Genomic DNA, 22033 nt, shown 5'->3' with positions numbered 1-22033 from the left:
TTTGACTACAATCGGGAAAAACACAGATTTAACACTACTAGAACGAAATTGGTTGAAGGGCGAATGCACAGCCCACTTTGTTACAATAGCATCGTGGGTCTCAAGTCCTTACCTGGGAATTATGGGACACAATTCCTAGTGTTCTCAGTACTCTCAGTACATCATTAGTTTGGGAAGGTTGCAATATCCCTATGATGAAAATGAAATAGTCCATTATTTTAGGCTAAGATCCAAAAGGCTCTTTCTTCAGAGGGGATAGAGCAGTCAATATTTCTCACTTTACTACAGAAAAATCCTGCTGAGATGTCACATTTTCACTTTCATGGAATCTTCAATCCAAGGGGGAAAATGTAGTATGTACAGTAGCTCTCAAAAGTATTCACTGCCCTTGTAATTTACAAATACAAAACAGAAAATAATTGAATGCATTTATCTGGACATAAATACAAATGTATAAAGCAAACAGAAGCCACAATTGGAGCTGTTTTGCTGTCTGGTGATGTTACACCAGTTGCACATGCAAAGCCATAAAGAAAATCAAGATGTTCAAGTGTGAAACAGCATTAGGCTTCTGGTGAGTTTGCGTTCGCATTGTTGCAAACTTTGTGAGGTAGTAGACCCATATAAAATAAAACACAAATGACAGAAATGTTTGTTCTAGCTATAAAATGTAAGACTCTGAAACTAGAGCGAAATGCTGTGAGAAAGTCTAAGGTATTTATGCCAATTTATAAATGTCTGGACAAATTGGAGATGCATGAGTAAGCGGAGCATTAATTTCCAGCAAGGTAAAATACAAGTCACACTTGCAAAATATTGTGTTGAGTAATACGAACACAATGATACAAACAGAAAAAGAGTTCAGAATAGGTCAGAATAATTCCTGGTCAACAAAACAAGTCATCTACACAAAGATTCAATTATATTTTAGACAAGATTTTAAAACAAGGTTAGTTGTTAGAGTTACTGAATACAGAAGAAGGGTTAATATCAGTGTTGGGAACTGGTTCAGTTTTTTTTTACACACTAAAAGGAATTGACACCAAACCCAAACAATCACTTCAGGATCAGAGGAGTTAGAGATGTTAGTTGTTAGCATTTGAAATATTAATATTAGAAGGCATGGAGAGTTCAGAGTGTCTGGTACAAGTGACCTAAAAATACAGTACAAACAAATTCACTGGAAGCATTCAATTAGCAGCCTGACAAGGAGTTCAGAATCATTATTTACTTGCTGCTAAATATGCAAAATAGATCAAAAGGCTTTCACTTAAATTAATATCTGAGGTATTTGCAATTACATAGAAAAGGTATAATTCCTTTATCTTGCAAAATTAAAAGATGTACTTTGTATTTTTGTAATCAGTTAACTAGTCAAACATACACTTAACACCTAAGAAATGTGATCACAAATTGATATTAGATGTACATATACATATTTAAATAAATGCAAATATTTATAATGTCTATAAATAAATAAATAAATAATAAAGACCTGTGGGAAAGTCATCTCATTAAACGAACATAAAGGGACATATGAAATGCACCTCACAGAAATACGAGAACCACATTTCAACCATATTATCATATACATTTCTAAATATATCCGTTTAAGTAAATAAACAATTCCACCAAGGCTTTCAAATGTAAAGCCTATTCAATAACCAAAATTGCAACCACACGAGGCCAATTTCTGCAGAATATCCGAAGCGCATGTCGAGCGAGAAACGAATGCATCACATTTACAATAATATTGCTCCTGTTCGCTTTGAACAGGTGTTAGCCATGATACAACACTGTTTACTTTTGTTTTACAGAAGCAATTTGTTGTTCTTATAATTAATATGCCTTTAAGGAAATGAATCAACCAGCATTTTTAAGTTGAGTCGGTTTAGAGAAATAACTAATACAAATCCCATAACAAAGACTGAAGCATCACAACTTAGTAAAAAGGATAACAGTACCAAAAACAAATTTAACTCAATATAATTCAGTGGAATTAAAGTGATTAAATGGATTTCATCACAGGCAATGGTCTAAAGTTTTTTTTATATATGGACCAAGACAACCACTGTCACCTTGGACAACAAGGCAACATCAACAAAGAGCATACATTTAAATGTTCTCATAGTTGCTTTATTGTCTGACTTTAATTAATGAATAAAATATTGAGTATGCATTGTATTCTTGTTTTGTTTGGTGTTTTAAGTAAGGCAAATAAACAAGAGAACATTCACATTTGATTGAAATGGTAATACTTGCGTATGCTGGACCGACACAAACACTTTCTTTATTTTTTGGCAGATTAACAGAGCAGGAGACATTTGAAAAAGACAATTGCTTATGAAATGCTACTCTGATGAGAAACTAAAATGTTGACTTTACAAAATACGTTATTTCCTGTGCTAGATGAAGAGAAGGAAATCTACAGTTTCCTTTTTAAGCAAGGTATTGCGCCAACACATGACCACCCAAGACACCAGACCATTGAGAGAGATAGTCAGGAGGCCCTTGCAAAACACAGTTGTACAACATAAGAGCTCCAGGGGACATGCCCTTTCTGCCCCACTGTATGAACAAACTCAACATCATTTCCACAGATAGGTGAAGAGATAATACATACACATACAAATCCCGTGATCCATGGGATTATGCCCATACAGGCCTGTTTTCACTTGGAAAGTCAGACTGAGGAAGGATAAGACTTCAAATAAGGGCTTCTCCAACAGAGCAGATGTGTACAACCCCATTCCAGGAAACTAAATCTACAGATTAACAGTAGGTCACAGTTTCAGACATTCAGCATATAAAGAGAAGTCTTATGCTCAGTAGACAACTGTATCATCTTATGTGCACATTCCCATAAGGAACACATTCTAGCTATCTTTACTACCCAATTGTATTGTCCTGACATATTAATAAGACACATTTTGAATCTGAAAGTAGTTACCTATACAGCTGTGAGCTGGAGGACCATGTTCCACAAGTTTATAAGTAGAAAACGGCTACTGTAATGTGGTGAAGACTTTGTGCTTAGTGGTAAACAGTCAATTCATACTTATTTCTCTGTTGAAAAGCTTGGTCTTTAAAAAGTGTTGGCTGTGTTTCAAAGCCTAGCAGCTTTTTCAAACTTTGCTTTTTGGATAATCTACAAATCTAGTCTACAAAATATTCATAGATACAGCACAGCCATACATATATTTATTTGCCGACACCCTTACCCAGCATAACACAAACACATTTAAATAATATAAATGTGAAAGAATCCACAAAACCTGAATTGACAACTGAATTTAATGTAACTGTAATTTAAATCTGAAATATGGAATTCATTGCAAATGCCTAGTGCAACTTTAATAAAACACTTTGAGTTATCAGTTACGGTATTGGTGATTGAAAGAACATTGGAAAACTTTCTAGACTTAGATAATATTCAGTTGTGGGATGACACCTGGCAGATGAAATTCAATGTGGACAAGTGCAAGGTATTACATGCAGGTAACAAAAATGTCCACTATAATTACACTATGGGAGGAATAGAACTAGATGAAGTAAAGCTTGAGAAAGACCTAGGAGTCTACGTGGACTCCTCACTTTCTCTATCCAAACAATGTTGGGGAAGCAATAAAAAAGACAAACACAATGTTAGGGTATATTGTCAAAAGTGTAGAATTGAGAACAAGGGCAGTGATGTTCAGACTGTACAATGCACTAGTTAGAGCTCATCTGGATACTGTGTACAGTTCTGGGCTCCACACTTCAAGAAAGATATCGCTGCTCTAGAGGCAGTTCAGAGGAGAGCAACCAGACTTATTCCAGGTCTGAAGGGAATGTCCTACTGAGAGACTGAGGGACCTGAACCTTTTCACCCTGGAACAGAGGAGACTACGTGGGGACTTGAGTCAAGTCTTCAAAATCATGAAAGGCATCGACCACATCAAACCAGAGGAGCTTTTCCAGATCAGCAGGGACACACGCACCCGGGGACACAAATGGAAATTGGGCTTCAAAACATTCAAGACGGAAAACAGGAGACACTTCTTCACACAGAGTTGTCACAATCTAAACAAACTCCCCAGCGATGTGGTTGAAGCTGAAAATTTGGGAACATTTAAAAATACACTGGATAGGATCCTTGGATCACTTGGTTATTAATGGACACCAAACAAGCACAATGGGTTGAATGGCCTCCTCTCGTTTGTAAACTTTCTTATGTTCTAAATGTTCTTGATGGCTGTCACAGCTGCATCCTGTCAAAACTGGAACCACACATTTCACCCCAAACACTCCCCTCCCACCCCCCCCCCAAAAAAAAAAAAAACAGAACACAGTATGTTCACACACAATATGCTAAACAAAAACAGCTTTGTAAAAATGTTTTAAAAATAAGCAGCAACTTAAGTGAGACCTTCCATTGCACCATCCACTCACAACAGACAACTTCAACTATCTCTTGTTGAAAACATACAGTACTGTGCAAAAGTTGTAGGCAGTTGTGAAAAAATGCTGCAAAGTAAGAATGCTTTCAAAAATAGACATGTTTATGAATTAACTAAATGCAAAGTGAGTGAACAGAAGAAAAATCTACATCAAATCCATATTTGGTGTGACCACCCTTTGCCTTCAAAACAGCATCAATTCTTCTAGGTACACTTGCACAAAGTCAGGGATTTTGTAGGCATATAGTCAGGTATATGATTAAACAATTAAACCAAACAGGTGCTAATGATCATCAATTCAATATGTAGGTTGAAACACAATCATTAACTGAAACAGAAACAGCTGTGAAGGAGGAATAAAACTGGTTGAGGAACAGCTAAACTCAGCTAACAAGGTGAGGTTGCTGAAGACAGTTGACTGTCAAAAGTCATACACCATGGCAAGACTGAGCACAGCAACAAGACACAAGGTAGTTCTACTGCATCAGCAAGGTCTCTCCCAGGCAGAAATTTCAAGGCAGACAGGGGTTTCCAGATGTGCTGTCCAAGCTCTTTTGAAGAAGCACAAAAAAAGGGCAATGTTGAGGACCGCAGATGCAATGCTCAGCCAAGGAAACTTACTACAGCAGATGAAAGACACATCATGCTTACTTCCCTTCGCATTCGGAAGATGTCCAGCAGTGCCATCAGCTCAGAATTGTCAGAAAACAGTGGGACCCTGGTACACCCATCTACTGTCCGGAGAAGTCTGGTCAGAAGTGGCCTTCATGGAAGAAAAAAGCCATACGACGTGGCAACAAGGCCAAGCGACTCAACTATGCACGAAAAATGGCAGCAGGTGCTCTGGACTGATGAGTGAAAATGTGAAATATTTGGCAGTTTGTTCACCGAAGGGCTGGAGAGCGGTACACGAAGAGTGTCTGTAGGCAACAGTGCAGCATGGTGGAGGTTATTTGCAAGTTTGGGGCTGCATTCCTGCAAGTGGAGTTGGGGATTTGGTCAGAATTAATGTTCTCCTCAATGCTGAGAAGTACAGGCAGATACTTATCCATCATGCAATACCATCAAGGAGGCATCTGATTGGCCCTAAATGTATTCTGCAGCATGACAACGACCCCAAACATACAGTGACAGTCATTAAGAACTATCTTCAGCGTAAAGAAGAACAAGGAGTCCTGGAAGTGATGGTATGGCCCCCACAGAGCCCTGATCTCAATATCATCGAGTCTGTCTGGGATTACATGAAGAGGGAGAAGCAACTGAGGCTGTGTCAAGTCATAATGCAAACCCCTCTAACACTGCCAAGCTGAGACTGGTGGGGCAGAACCACCTGCCTCTGAAGTGGTTGCCCAAGCATTTCACACCCACGTCACTTTAGTCACTGTGCTTATTTTGAATCAATTGTCTTTAATTAGACTAACCCCAAGATAAGGAGTGTAATCTGACAGTTGACAGCTTCATGAGAACAGCTCGTCATATTCTTGCCAGTTCTCATGAACTGTAATTCAGCTTCCTGTGTGAGATTCTCTGCCTGTAGAAACCGTGCGCTTAGATAACACCATCTTTGCTATCAGTACAGCATTACAGGTTCCATCAAGAACAGGTAGAGGAATTTAGCCAAACATCTGAGGAGAAACCTGTAAATATCCTCTTATGAAACTGAACTGTGGTAATTTGAGGGGATGGGGGTAGCACAACACAGAACAACATGATAGAACACAGAGTTATCACGAAGATGGTAAAAGGCAAGTAAGATGATGAGACTATAGGAGAGCATGGAACACTTTGGTTTCTCATCCTGATATTTCTCACATGTTCACAAAAGTGGCTGCATATTCAATACATATTGAAATACCCATAGATTCTGCTTCCTGGGTGACAAGTCAGTCATCTCCAGTATGTGATATCAACGACCTTTGGATTTTAAGCCCCATGATGATCAGTCTCCTCCTCCATCTCCTACACAAGGCTTGTTATGTAGTTTTCAGCCTACTTATCTGTGAAATTCAGATGGGTTATGATTAATTATCTTACTATAAGCCTGTGCTATGTGCTGCAGTCTATGAGGTTTTCATAATCTGCAAGTGAAAACAGTCTGTAAAGATATAACACCTGATTGCTTGTTTCATCACTTACAGGAAGATAAAGGATATATATACTGTACTGAGTTTACAAAACATCAGCATCAGTCATGCAACGTGTCAACATCACAGGCTGCTGGTGGTGTGATGGTGTTTTCATGGCACACATTGGGCCCCTTTTACTGTGCCTAACCTTGCAATTAATAATAATTGTATTTGGTATAAATGTGCTAATCAGGCAATTGTCTTCTGAGAGCAATCTGAGGGAAGCTGTAGGGCAGAAGAGGAGGAGCAGGGAGGCCAATGAAAGCCACTGGATGCATCAATGTGCTCTTGCTTACTTATTCAATTATTTACATATTGTTTCAGAACAAAGAAAAAGAGGGAGAGAATTGAAAAATAATGAAAAGACACTGTAAGAGTAATCTAGCTCTGACTTGCTATAATTGCAGAAATAAAATGAGAATTTCAAGACTCATCAGTCACTTACACTAAAGGACATCTTTTGTTTCACCAAGTGCTTTTGATTGATCTTCCACTCTCACTACCCAACCCCCCAGCCCACCTCTAGGTCACTCTCTCCTTGTCTCCTTCACTCTTTTATACACTAGTGTCCTCTGTCAATAAGCTCCATTAGCTCTCCTGCCCCTCCAGATGCCACTCCAGGCTCCCCGGCTCTGGCTGATTTGGGCCAACTTGACTGCCTCCCCTCAGACCCCTGACACCTCATCCAGAGTGGGAATGCAAGTCTCACATGCCCTGCTGCCTCCTGATCAAGCGTGCCGAAGCAGCGCAACAAATGCACTCGCAAGTGGAGGCAGAGACCATGCGCCACTGAATCCCTAGCTCAGTTTTCTTTGTCCCGTATTAATTTCCTGCTGTGTTGTGTGTCTGGCACTTTGGCCAGCCTTAAGTCTGTGACATTTTAGCTTTGTGTCTCCTCCCGAAGCAGTCTTTTCACAGGTGGTAACGAAACAGTTCGGAAAGAGTGGATCAACACTAGAGGCTATAAGACACAATGCAGGAAAGCAATTGCCTGCAAGGGTCAAAACATGCTGACATTACATTATCCTATGAAGATGAGCGTGATTCTGCATGTGGCCAGGGTAGGAGGCTCGACAAGGAACAACTATTATTTTTTAATATATGGTAGAAAAGTGTGATCTGGTTATTTAAAATATCTGAGATTTATTTTATACTCTAATGTATTGTGGCAGTGTGAGAGGCAAGGCTGTGGTCAGGGCGGGTCTTTTTGTGGAGGAGACTACAAAACCCCAGAAGCCAGCAGGGCTCCTGATGGCCATAGCCCCGCCCACCACTTCCCCTATAAAAGGAAGCGGGAAGCGAACCAGTGTGTGCATGCTTGGCTGGGGTAGCAAGGCGCACAGGAGGGCGAGAGCAGGAGAAAAAAGGGATAAGTTCACAGTTGATGGATTCACTGGCTTACGACCCTTATTCTGGACCTGGACCATTCTCCCTCTTAAACCCCGGACTGTCTGACAACCTCCCACCGGTAACAAACTTTGATTACGGACTGTGACTACGAACCTGCCTTGCCCCTGTCGTGCTTCTGTTTGCCCGGTGTTCGGCTCCACCGACCCGGGCATTTACTGTTATTGTTAGTGTTTGTTTTGTAGTTAGGGATGGTTTATGTTTAGTTAGTGCTCCCCCCCAACCCGTTACAGTATGTATTTATCTTCTATATTGAAAACATATTGCAGAAATTACCCTCACCATACATTTTCAACCTATGAAACAAATATATGGAATACAGATACAGATCACACATTTCTACCAAGTATTAAAAAAAAAAAAAAAAAACATGTTTGTTCCATATAGCACTTTTTGTCTCATAATTATAGCTGTGGATGTGATCATTACAATTATTGCCATATTAAAATAAAGCAGGTAAAGACACTGTTCTAAAGCTTCTTCAATAGCAGGGTTGGAGTGCTGTCTCATGTGTTTAATGAGCCAGAAATACTGTCATGAGAATGCAATTGCCCTCCATGCTCTCATCGCTTGGTCAAACAACCAATCAGACACCTACTAGAAATGCCTCCAGCTTTAATTCCTAATGGCTCCAATACCACCAGAAGGCAAGTGTTCAAAGCTCTTATTGGTCGGGCCAGATACCTTTAAGGAAAGCCTCCTGCCTTCGAGGCTCGCGGTCTAGTTTCCCATCTATTCTGGGTGCCGGTGCACATCTGTAAAGCTGTGGTTTCATGTCATTAAGCGGTTGTGCTGCTTTTGTGTTCTCGGTTGTCACTGCCTGAGCTCTCCGTAAAATGAATATGTTTCCTGCCAAAACCATGAGAGTCACGCACACCATTAAGCCTTCTAACAATTAATATGCTTCAGTCATTATAGTAGTTCTCATTACTCTTTTATTAATCAATTTAAACAGCATTTTTGTTTTGGTGGTTAATCTGAGGCAAAGATCTGTGACCAACAACAGCACAACTAAGGTGACTAAGGTGATATTTAAAGATTTTCACCAATTTTACCAGGTTCCAGTATTTTTTTTTTCCTGTCTATCTGCTTTAAATACATTGAAAGGTCAGCTCTTAACTTATGTTCCAGGAAGTGCTGTCTATCAGGGTACGGTAGATTAATCTCATCTCATTTATTTCATGTGTGGGGCCCTGACCGAATGGAAAATGGCACTGTGAAAACCACAAACAAATGAAAACAAGCTCAATCCACTCATGCGAAGCTGTGTTTTTCTGTATTGTCGTAACCTGTTGCTTGGTGACTAGTTTACATTGATTAAGGACTTGCATCTTCTGTCTAGACATGAGACCATAAGGTAAAAACTATATTAATTTTATTCTGAAGCATATAACTCTTGTGCATAGCATTAGCTTGGCTTGATCACAATATACAATATTTAAGCATTGTGCTTCAATTTAAACAGGGGAAAATGGTTTCAGCCATGATATGAAACAAAATAACTGATTTTATTACTATTATTCACACTTTGTTGTAGTTTTAGTTAAAAAGCCATGGCAACACTCAGGATAATACACCAAAGAGTCTTCCTTGATTACTGAGTGAACTGTAGTGTTGGATAAATTACAGCTCTTAGGATTGTGCCTAGGCCTTCAGCGCCTCAGTCTCATGGAGTCAGTGTCTGTACGACGTACATGATTAATACATCAGATATGATATGAATCTTCTTGTCAAATACGTCATGACGAAATGTAGTCAACTGTGGGGGGCTGGGTAAGAATGAAGGAGGATGTTTAGACCAGTCAGTTTCAAAAACACCACGATGACAAGACACATTTGAAAAAGCTACGCCAATACACTTTCTAAAATGGTTAATCCTCAGTTCCGTATTAACCGTCTGTTGTTAACCACGAAGAACACATCTAGAATGACAGTAGGGTTTAAAAGCTTTGCACAGAGCCTGCCGACATGGGAGTTTTCATTTTGTGGTGTGTTCGATCTCTGACCATCTTTCAAGAATCCACCAGCGATGCAATATTCATGGCCTTGCACTGGGGCTGGCAAGCAGGGGAGATCTGGCACTCATGGGGGGTCTGGAGGAGATACCACCACAGCTGCCGTGCTTTTACCCGGAGTCGTCCTAGCCTGGGAGGAAGTCAGCTGGATGATTTGGAAATGGTCACCAGCTGAGATGTGCATCAGTCACCTGTGAGACAACAGGCCCCCAGCTGCCATTAGGAAAGGCTAGACAGGACCTGCCACGGACCTGAGACGGGCAGCTCCTCACGTTGCCCCAGCCGCACTGAGGGTCATTCCCAGGAGGAGGTAACTGTGGAGCCAGCTGCCGGGGCTTAATGATTTAGCGATGCGCAATTAACGGCATACATAGTCATAGTGGAGGTTGGTTATTAATTATTAATTCATGCCACTGACGCCTAAAACAGAAGAACGGACCACACCATTTCTGACCACATCTGTTGCCTACCATAATGCTCCACATCTGTAAGTCATTTCATTCATTGGATTATTTGTTTATGTATGTACAGTGAGGGAAAAAAGTATTTGATCCCCTGCTGATTTTGTACGTTTGCCCACTGACAAAGAAATGATCAGTCTATAATTTTAATGGTAGGTGCATTTTAACAGTGAGAGACATAATAACAACAACAAAATCCAGAAAAACGCATTTCATAAAAGTTATAAATTGATTTGCATGTTAATGAGGGAAATAAGTATTTGATCCCCTATCATTCAGCAAGATTTCTGGCTCCCAGGTGTCTTTTATACAGGTAACGAGCTGAGATTAGGAGCACTCTCTTAAAGGGAATGCTCCTAATCTCAGATCGTTACCTGTATAAAAGACACCTGTCCACAGAAGCAATCAATCAATCAGATTCCAAACTCTCCACCATGGCCAAGACCAAAGAGCTGTCCAAGGATGTCAGGGACAAGATTGTAGACCTACACATGGCTGGAATGGGCTACAAGACCATCGCCAAGCAGCTTGGTGAGAAGGTGACAACAGCTGGTGCGATTATTCGCAAATGGAAGAAACACAAAATAACTGTCAGTCTCCCTCGGTCTGGGGCTCCATGCAAGATCTCACCTCGTGGAGTTTCAATGATCATGAGAACGGTGAGGAATCAGCCCAGAACTACACGGGAGGATCTTGTTAATGATCTCAAGGCAGCTGGGACCATAGTCACCAAGAAAACAATTGGTAACACACTACGCCATGAAGGACTGAAATCCTGCAGCGCCCGCAAGGTCCCCCTGCTCAAGAAAGCACATGTACAGCCCCGTCTGAAGTTTGCCAATGAACATCTGAATGATTCAGAGGAGAACTGGGTGAAAGTGTTGTGGTCAGATGAGACCAAAATCGAGCTCTTTGGCATCAACTCAACTCGCCGTGTTTGGAGGAGGAGGAATGACCCCAAGAACACCATCCCCACCGTAAAACATGGAGGTGGAATCATTATGCATTGAAAATGGGTCGTCGATGGGTATTCCAGCATGACAATGACCCAAAGCACACAGCCAAGGCAACAAAGGAGTGGCTCAAGAAGAAGCACATTAAGGTCCTGGAGTGGCCTAGCCAGTCTCCAGACCTTAATCCCATAGAAAATCTGTGGAGGGAGCTGAAGGTTCGAGTTGCCAAACGTCAGCCTCGAAACCTTAATGACTTGGAGAGGATCTGCAAAGAGGAGTGGGACAAAATCCCTCCTGAGATGTGTGCAAACCTGGTGGCCAACTACAAGAAACGTCTGACCTCTGTGATTGCCATCAAGGGTTTTACCACCAAGTACTAAGTCGAAGGGGTCAAATACTTATTTCCCTCATTAACATGCAAATCAATTTATAACTTTTTTGAAATGTGTTTTTCTGGATTTTTGTGTTGTTATTCTGTCTCTGACTGTTAAAATACACCTACCATTAAAATTATAGACTGATCATTTCTTTGTCAGTGGACAAATGTACAAAATCAGCAGGGGATCAAATACTTTTTTCCCTCACTGTATGTCTGTATGAATGTATGTGTGTCATTTGTTTATTTGTTTGGGCAAATTTGTTTGTTATTATTTATTTTATTACAGTAGGCCGATTGCCCATGTTTTTCCTGGCCCAGCTTCCTTATAGAAGATTTACGATATATACAATCTGTTAAAAGCACATTATGGGGTAACACTTTATTTTAGGGTTCACCAGCCATTAACTGGATTAACGAGGACCTCATTACACATGTGCTATATTAATTGCTGACTGTGTGTTAATAAAGTTCTTGCAACTCCTATTCTAATGTGAAGACAATATTTGACCAAAGTAGCAGCTTATAAGGTTTAAACAACCAATCACAATTAAGAGTCGCTGAAATCCAGAGAGAGATGTACCTCCAGTCAAAAGCAGCTGCAAGGAAGCAGATTAAGAGGCAATTTCGAGAACAGTCTTAAAGAAGTTACAAACTACAGGCACATTTATACAGACCATACAGGAGAGAAAGATAACAGGCCCACATGTCTGTCCTGTGATGAGTGTAAGTTCGGTTTCTGCCTGACAGCTGCTCAGGAAGACCCATATATAGTCAAATCGGGGAGAATTAAAGCATATGTAATGTTTAATATAAGGGGGGTTTGTGCGATGTATCAAGCCCAAACTGCTGGAGAAAACTGGTTCTAATCAGACTCTGTTCTTCTAGGTATCAGGCTTGAAGTATAGCACAGTACCATAGCACAGTGAAACAGTGAGGCAGTGAGACAGTGAGACAGTGACCTTGTTTACACAGACACACAGGGAAAGAAATGCAGTTCTTCAACAGTGATTTGAGAAAATGTCCTAGCAGGCGTACATACATAGGTTATTGGTCACCAATAAAGGGTTTTGCAGACCCTGTTCTGAAGTGAAGACAATATTAACATTAGTTAAGATCTTATTAATATGTTATTAATGTTAAAATGTTAAACTGTATTTAAATGTCTAATACAAAAACAAACAGAATGCTTCACTGAAATACACATGCTTTAGGTCGAAAATAGGAAAACAAATATTTCTGTCCCAGGCTCGATGTAAAATGATCTTCCCCCAAAAGTTGTTTAATTACTACAGTATTGATGATTTACAAACTGCTTATAAGCTGCAACTCTGGACAAAAATTGTCTTCAGGATAGGGGTTGCAAATACTGTATTTACACACATTTAACAATTAAAATGGGACATTTGTAATAAAGTAGGTGAACCCGAACATAAAGTGTTACTCATCACGGTTATTGGTTGGATTTGCACACACTGGTCTGTAGCAGGGCAGTTGTGTCTAGCCTACCCACCCTCATCCTCCATCATTTGCAAATGAAGCCCTTCAGCAATACAGTACATCACAATGCCTGATAAAGTGAGCCCAGGCTGACCTTTCTTGCGCAATTCATCATTTCAACAGCCAGTTGCTAAAGCTAGATAGTGTAGGCAGGAGACTAATCTACTATGAGAAAAATCTAAGACATGGGAAGAAAGGAATTTGATCTAGTGCTAGACCTAGTTGAGAGATTTTGAACAACACCATCAGATTAATATGAATCATGTGCCTACTGAAACATTCATTGCAGCCTCACCACCATACGATTGTGCCCTATGCCAATGTGGAAAGAGCTCCAACCTTCAACTGACCTTAAGGGGCTAGTTGTCATATATATATATATATATATATATATATATATATATATATATATATATATATATATATATATATATATATATATAAGGCTGCAAACGAAAGCGTTATTGACTCATTGATATCAGTAACTTTGCAGATTCAGTTCTCTATTCACATTTCACAGTACTTTTTGTCCCTGCTTGCGTGCATTCATGTTGAAGCACACATTGATACTGCATTAACTTCCTGCCAAACACACAGCTCACCTTCTGCCCTTGATGTGCCCTCTGTGCATCTACATATGCAATCTCTGAATCTGCTTTATTCTCTCAGTTTTCGATGCTGAATTTACACCTTCCCTGGCCGAATGTGATACAATGATAGAACTGTGAAACTGGGCGTGGAAAGACCATCCTGTCTCGCACTTCAATGTAATTTCCACATAGAGAAGATGTGAATGTTTCTGTAGTTCCTGTGAATGAGTAGAAGCAGTTTGATCACAAGTAAACCAATCTAGATATAGCACAGCTTGTTAAAAAGTAAGTCGTTCATATTGACTTTATATTGTAAGTTTATTAGAAGTAACAGCAAAATGTCTGCTCATGGATACTCTTAAAACTATCTGTACATCCCTAACGATTCAGTTTGGGTACAAATATTGGGGGAATCTTCAATCCATGGCTGAAAGTGTTGGATGCATTACTAGTTATTAGTTCTACAAAGAATACAGAACTCCTTTCAGTAAGTTATGGGGCATCCTCAGAAACAGATGTTCAAGACGGCCTCGATTTTGTACTTTCCTTTCCGTTTTTAGAACACATAAGACATCAATGGATAACTTGCTTATTAATGTAAAACTATCTATTGGGTAAAGATCATCTTCAGAGCCTCACACACTAAGAGTTATTTAAATACAAAAAGGAGGTGAAAAACAGATCCGTCAGCAGAAAATATGCAAACTCTGATTTCCTGTCAAACTGTGTGGCAGGAAAAGGAGGGGAAGGATGAAGGCTGTTGTTGCAGGGCCCAGTGCTGCTCAGGGACTCTTTGAGTTATGCATCGTAAATTATAGTCAGTGAGAAAAATAAGCTTCGGTTCAGTTTCCACAATGAATACGTCCAGCGTGAGAAGAGTGAGCGTGGCTTCCTCAGCTGTGTCACATGGCCAAAACAGTGGGCGCCTCGGAAAGCGAAACCAAGTGCATATTTAACAATAGTGGCACAGTGGCAAAGATGGTACTGTGAGCCATGGCAAACCAAAAGTGAGAATGAATTTGTTCAGATGTTGATGTGATTGAGTACTGTAAAACACAACAGGAAGTCTTGATCTTCGATAGAGAAATATGATGATATCAGAGCAAAACAAATACGGCTGGTATGCAATTAGACCAGGTCCACGAAAACAAACAACAAAACAAACAGAATAACATTTTTTTCAATTGATTCATTTTCAATTACATAAGAATCTGAATGTGAGGTGTTAGTTAAACACCATTATGCTGGTGCTCTGTTTGTTTCATATGTGGAGGGGATCGTTTCTGGAATTTGAACATGTGTATGGATTCACTTAACGACTCTTCCAGTCTATTAATACTGCTTCATAAATGCAGTCTGATGCCTTTCTCCAGGTTCACAGTTTCAGTATGAATTATTAAATTGAATATATGCAACAAATGGCCCCTGGGTAACAGGGAGACCATAAATATTTCATTTCATCTTTTCTTTGTGTCGCGCTCTCGGACATCACAGGATTGGGAGAACATAAACAATGTACATTTGCATTCATTCAACATACACTAACCACAGGCCCTGTTGAGGAGCTGAGAGCCCTGGTGAGGCCATGATAGACATTTGTAAGACAATAAAAACTTATTTGGCCAGCCTGCCGTTCCTTACAGTCATCTTATAGAGGCGTGTTTTGGTTATATCCTTAGAATACGATGCACATGTTTATTTATATTATATTACATTATTCTAATCCTTCATAATAAATCAGAAGTTATGAATTGACTGAAAGGGCACAGTTGCAGGGATTGGCTGGCTCTGAGGTCCCTCACCATCGGTGTTTGTGCAGACACGATTGAAATGAAAACACATCAAACGGCACATTTTTCGGAAGAAAGCGTTTCGGTTTCCCCACAATTTCCTGCTCACTTTCTGTTCAAGGCTAGCCATGATTGCGTTCCTGTGTGTTAAGAGCACAGCTCAAGCTTTATGCTTATGGTAAAACCATTGGTGGGAGAATCGTCCTCATTTTGTAGTCACGACAACAGGATGACGCTATTGTGCATCCTTTTTAGTTTTTTTTTTTTTTTCAAATTAGAACCAAACTGTCTTAATTATTTTGACTGTCATAAGAAAAGGAAGGATTTGTTTTTAAGGTGAACAAATAAAATGTAACATTGTAAAATACCACAGTGTAGAGGAGTAACATCCTCAGTCATTTGGTTTATGAAATACTTGAAAAGTAGTAAATAAGATCTGTAAATGCACATAAATATAGGAATAGGTCTTCATATGGTGTTATTAATGTCACATGATATGGTGCAACTGTAGTGCATATACCAGTAAAGATACTGGTATATGAAGATCATTTCAGTGCTAGGCAAATAACATGAGTTTCTAGCTGTAATGTACATGTGAGAAATGGCTCCCAAAAGTGTCTGTAAATCAAGGTTTGGGAGTAAGTCTCAGCAGTCCTTACATAAAAGTAAGTAAAACTCTTCAGTAAAAAGACCTTCCTTATGTGGATGTATTCTCTGACAACGGATCAGCTTATAGAGGCTTGCCAGAATTAAAATTGAGAAAACACTAATGTCCCTTTGACTGAAGCAACACTGTTATACAGTACAGAGTTATAATAGTTCAGGCTTTGCTGAGTTTCTAAAAAGAATAACTGAAATGTCTGATGAGGTTTGCAGTCTATTGTTGTGCTTTTGGAAACTGCTTTCAGAGCACTTATGTTTACCTGCTCTGTCTGGAGTTTTTAACTTTTTTTTATTCTTCATCTGTAGATACCTGCAACCACCTTCAAACCACAACCATGAGTTAAAATAGCATCCTGTGAGCTACGTGCAACATGCAGTAAGTTGTTTTCCTGAAACTGGTCTGTGTTTTAGATAGTTTAGATTGATTTTTCGAGCAAATTACCATTGTCTGTGGACAACTACAATACAGTCACCAAGGAAAGCAATGACCAACATCCATGAATCTGTTCATGGAGCTGTAGTGCCATGAGTCTTTCACTGGACTTTATATAGTATTGATAAGAGTCTGGCAGTGAATGGAAGCAGCAGCTTCTAATTGCAGCCAGCATTAGTGTTTCATCCCAGGTCTTTTGAACAAACATGATAGTGGTGAAAATACTACATTGACAAAGGGCAAAAGTGGACCAATACAAATGAAGAAGAAATGTGACATTATGTTCAGACATGTGTACACACTCAGAAAAAAAGGAAGAAAGAAAAAGGAAGGTGATATTTATCAAAGGAGGTATTGCGTTCAGTCTAAGTTTCACTCATGTCTACTAGGAACTTTTTGATTGTGCAGACACCAAGCGCCTTCACTGATATACAAGGGCAGCATTTTCTCTAACCACAGGGTATTGTGTATTCAGAGCACAAGATGTGTACATATTCATACATCTGCTTTCCTGTCTGTTAAACAGATACAAAGCACGGCCAAATATTTTAAAAGTTCCCCGGACATTTCACCAAATTTATTTAGTTCTCCTCTTGTTGGTCAATCTGATATTTGTTTACTGATTATACTTCCCTGTTTCCATTCTAGTGCCTCCACTGTTTGGCTTTCATTTCAAAATGTTCAACAATTATTTTCTCTGGCATGTGTTTATTTAGTTAGGTATTCGTGTATTAGAATGAGAAGAGATGTTAAATAATAACCAGGAAACAATTTTATGTGTGACCTTTAATCTGTGTAAATCATATGTAAAAGTCTCATAGTACAATTCCTATACATTTCAAACATTGTTTTGTGTTTTAGTTTCCTATTGCGTAGCTTCCCCCAAGAAAGTCATGTTAAACCTAGTGAAAGCACAACCAATTAACTAATTAAAAGGTTTAAGTTATCAATTCTATGAGTCACTTTACTTTTTTCAGTCCCTTTTCTTTGGTAAATACATGATAAGTGCCCATGTTCAATGTATAAAACAAGAGAGGGTAGTATAATGGTACCTTAAATTAAGTTGAAAAAGCCATATTATTTGACTTGGATACAGTACACAATAGTATATCGTCTGCTGTTTGTCCTCAACACAGTTATGATAATATAAATACACCTAATCTAAAGTGAAATTAAATGTATAGGATACAGGTTTTCCACAAACATTTATGGAACTGTAACTCCACCATTTTGCAATGTGTAGTAAGCATTTTATAGGAAACCTCATCTGGTAATGATCAACTGAAAAAATAATACATTTACCTAGGCACTATAACCTCAACAGGATCTGAACAGTCCAGTTTAGAAGTTCAGTTCCGTTTTTTTTATGAAGCCCTATGACAACACAACACACACCCACTGCTAGATCATTTCACAGATACAAAAAAAACTCTTGGATGATTTCCAATTGTTAATTTTATGAAAGCACATTCCCATTCTGCAGTCACAACTTCCACTTTTGCAGAGGTTCAGAAACAGGTTTCAGAACTAGCAGATTTTAGTATTGCTTCATCGACTTGATGTAATTCGTCTTTATTTCACTGAGCTTCAAAAAATACATTCACTTAGTACTTAGTACTTAGTACTTAGTACAGTTTACTTGGAACTGACCAATGAAATGACAGCACATCATATCAATGTACTGGATCACATTCCCCTCGAATTAATGCAGCAGGGTGAATTCATTTAACAAAACATGCCCTCTCTCGCTATACAGTGGGGGAAAAAAGTATTTGATCCCCTGCTGATTTTGTACGTTTGCTCACTGACAAAGAAATGATCAGTCTATAATTTTAATGGTAGGTGTATTTTAACAGTGAGAGACAGAATAACAACAAAAGAATCCAGAAAAACGCATTTAAAAAAAGTTATAAATTGATTTGCATGTTAATGAGGGAAATAAGTATTTGATCCCCTATCAATCAGCAAGATTTCTGGCTCCCAGGTGTCTTTTATACAGGTGTCTCTTAAAGGGAGTGCTCCTAATCTCAGCTCGTTACCTGTATATAAGACACCTGTCCACAGAAGCAATCAATCAATCAGATTCCAAACTCTCCATCATGGCCAAGACCAAAGAGCTGTCCAAGGATGTCAGGGACAAGATTGTAGACCTACACAAGGCTGGAATGGGCTACCAGACCATCGCCAAGCAGCTTGGTGAGAAGGTGACAACAGCTGGTGCGATTATTTGCAAATGGAAGAAACACAAAATAACTGTCCGTCTCCCTCGGTCTGGGGCTCCATGCAAGATCTCACCTCATGGAGTTTCAATGATCATGAGAACGGTGAGGAATCAGCCCAGAACTACACGGGAAGATCTTGTTAATGATCTCAAGGCAGCTGGGACCATAGTCACCAAGAAAACAATTGGTAACACACTACGCCGTGAAGGACTGAAATCCTGATGGGTATTCCAGCATGACAATGACCCATGACAATGACCCAAGACACACAGCCAAGGCAACAAAGGAGTGGCTCAAGAAGAAGCACATTAAGGTCCTGGAGTGGCCTAGCCAGTCTCCAGACCATAATCCCATAGAAAATCTGTGGAGGGTGCTGAAGGTTCAAGTTGCCAAACGTCAGCCTCGAAACCTTAATGACTTGGAGAGGATCTGCAAAGAGGAGTGGGACAAAATCCCTCCTGAGATGTGTGCAAACCTGGTGGTCAACTACAAGAAACGTCTGACCTCTGTGATTGCCAACAAGGGTTTTGCCACCAAGTACTAAGTCGAAGGGGTCAAATACTTATTTCCCTCATTAACATGCAAATCAATTTATAACTTTTTTGAAAAGAGTTTTTCTGGATTTTTTTTTTGTTATTATAGACTGATCATTTCTTTGTCAGTGGGCAAACGTACAAAATCAGCAGGGGATCAAATACTTTTTTCCCCCACTGTATATACACTCACCTAAAGGATTATTAGGAACACCTGTTCAATTTCTCATTAATGCAATTATCTAACCAACCAATCACATGGCAGTTGCTTCAATGCATTTAGGGGTGTGGTCCTGGTCAAGACAATCTCCTGAACTCCAAACTGAATGTCTGAATGGGAAAGAAAGGTGATTTAAGCAATTTTGAGCGTGGCATGGTTGTTGGTGCCAGACGGGCCGGTCTGAGTATTTCACAATCTGCTCAGTTACTGGGATTTTCACGCACAACCATTTCTAGGGTTTACAAAGAATGGTGTGAAAAGGGAAAAACATCCAGTATGTGGCAGTCCTGTGGGCGAAAATGTCTGGTTGATGCTAGAGGTCAGAGGAGAATGGGCCGACTGATTCAAGCTGATAGAAGAGCAACTTTGACTGAAATAACCACTCGTTACAACCGAGGTATGCAGCAAAGCATTTGTGAAGCCACAACACGTACAACCTTGAGGCGGATGGGCTACAACAGCAGAAGACCCCACCGGGTGCCACTCATCTCCACTACAAATAGGAAAATGAGGCTACAATTTGCACAAGCTCACCAAAATTGGACAGTTGAAGACTGGAAAAATGTTGCCTGGTCTGATGAGTCTCGATTTCTGTTGAGACATTCAGATGGTAGAGTCAGAATTTGGCGTAAACAGAATGAGAACATGGATCCATCATGCCTTGTTACCACTGTGCAGGCTGGTGGTGGTGGTGTAATGGTGTGGGGGATGTTTTCTTGGCACACTTTAGGCCCCTTAGTGCCAATTGGGCATCATTTAAATGCCACGGCCTACCTGAGCATTGTTTCTGACCATGTCCATCCCTTTATGACCACCATGTACCCATCCTCTGATGGCTACTTCCAGCAGGATAATGCACCATGTCACAAAGGTCGAATCATTTCAAATTGGTTTCTTGAACATGACAATGAGTTCACTGTACTAAACTGGCCCCCACTGTCACCAGATCTCAACCCAATAGAGCATCTTTGGGATGTGGTGGAACGGGAGCTTCGTGCCCTGGATGTGCATCCCACAAATCTCCATCAACTGCAAGATGCTATCCTATCAATATGGGCCAACATTTCTAAAGAATGCTTTCAGCACCTTGTTGAATCAATGCCACGTAGAATTAAGGCAGTTCTGAAGGTGAAAGGGGGTCAAACACAGTATTAGTATGGTGTTCCTAATAATCCTTTAGGTGAGTGTATATATATATATATATATATATATATATATATACACTCACCTAAAGGATTATTAGGAACACCATACTAATACTGTGTTTGACCCCCTTTCGCCTTCAGAACTGCCTTAATTCTACGTGGCATTGATTCAACAAGGAGCTGAAAGCATTCTTTAGAAATGTTGGCCCATATTGATAGGATAGCATCTTGCAGTTGATGGAGATTTGTGGGATGCACATCCAGGGCACGAAGCTCCCGTTCCACCACATCCCAAAGATGCTCTATTGGGTTGAGATCTGGTGACTGTGGGGGCCAGTTTAGTACAGTGAACTCATTGTCATGTTCAAGAAACCAATTTGAAATGATTCGACCTTTGTGACATGGTGCATTATCCTGCTGGAAGTAGCCATCAGAGGATGGGTACATGGTGGTCATAAAGGGATGGACATGGTCAGAAACAATGCTCAGGTAGGCCGTGGCATTTAAACGATGCCCAATTGGCACTAAGGGGCCTAAAGTGTGCCAAGAAAACATCCCCCACACCATTACACCACCACCACCAGCCTGCACAGTGGTAACAAGGCATGATGGATCCATGTTCTCATTCTGTTTACGCCAAATTCTGACTCTACCATCTGAATGTCTCAACAGAAATTGAGACTCATCAGACCAGGCAACATTTTTCCAGTCTTCAACTGTCCAATTTTGGTGAGCTTGTGCAAATTGTAGCCTCTATTTCCTATTTGTAGTGGAGATGAGTGGTACCCGGTGGGGTCTTCTGCTGTTGTAGCCCATCCGCCTCAAGGTTGTACGTGTTGTGGCTTCACAAATGCTTTGCTGCATACCTCGGTTGTAACGAGTGGTTATTTCAGTCAAAGTTGCTCTTCTATCAGCTTGAATCAGTCGGCCCATTCTCCTCTGACCTCTAGCATCAACAAGGCATTTTCGCCCACAGGACTGCCGCATACTGGATGTTTTTCCCTTTTCACACTGTAAGATATTATTTGTTAGAATATATTTTTCTATGGGAAATTCTATACCATCTGGTTTGGTAGAGGAAACAGACCTCCTCCATTTTATCTAAGTTCCCTGGTAGCCCCTGGTAGCCCCTGGTAGCCCTGGTAACCCTATCTTTATGA

The sequence above is a fragment of the Amia ocellicauda genome, chromosome 21 (genome assembly GCF_036373705.1).
Source record: "Amia ocellicauda isolate fAmiCal2 chromosome 21, fAmiCal2.hap1, whole genome shotgun sequence".
Lineage (NCBI taxonomy): Eukaryota > Metazoa > Chordata > Actinopteri > Amiiformes > Amiidae > Amia > Amia ocellicauda.
The sequence above is the reverse complement of the archived record's forward strand: the minus strand, read 5'-3'. Positions refer to the sequence as shown.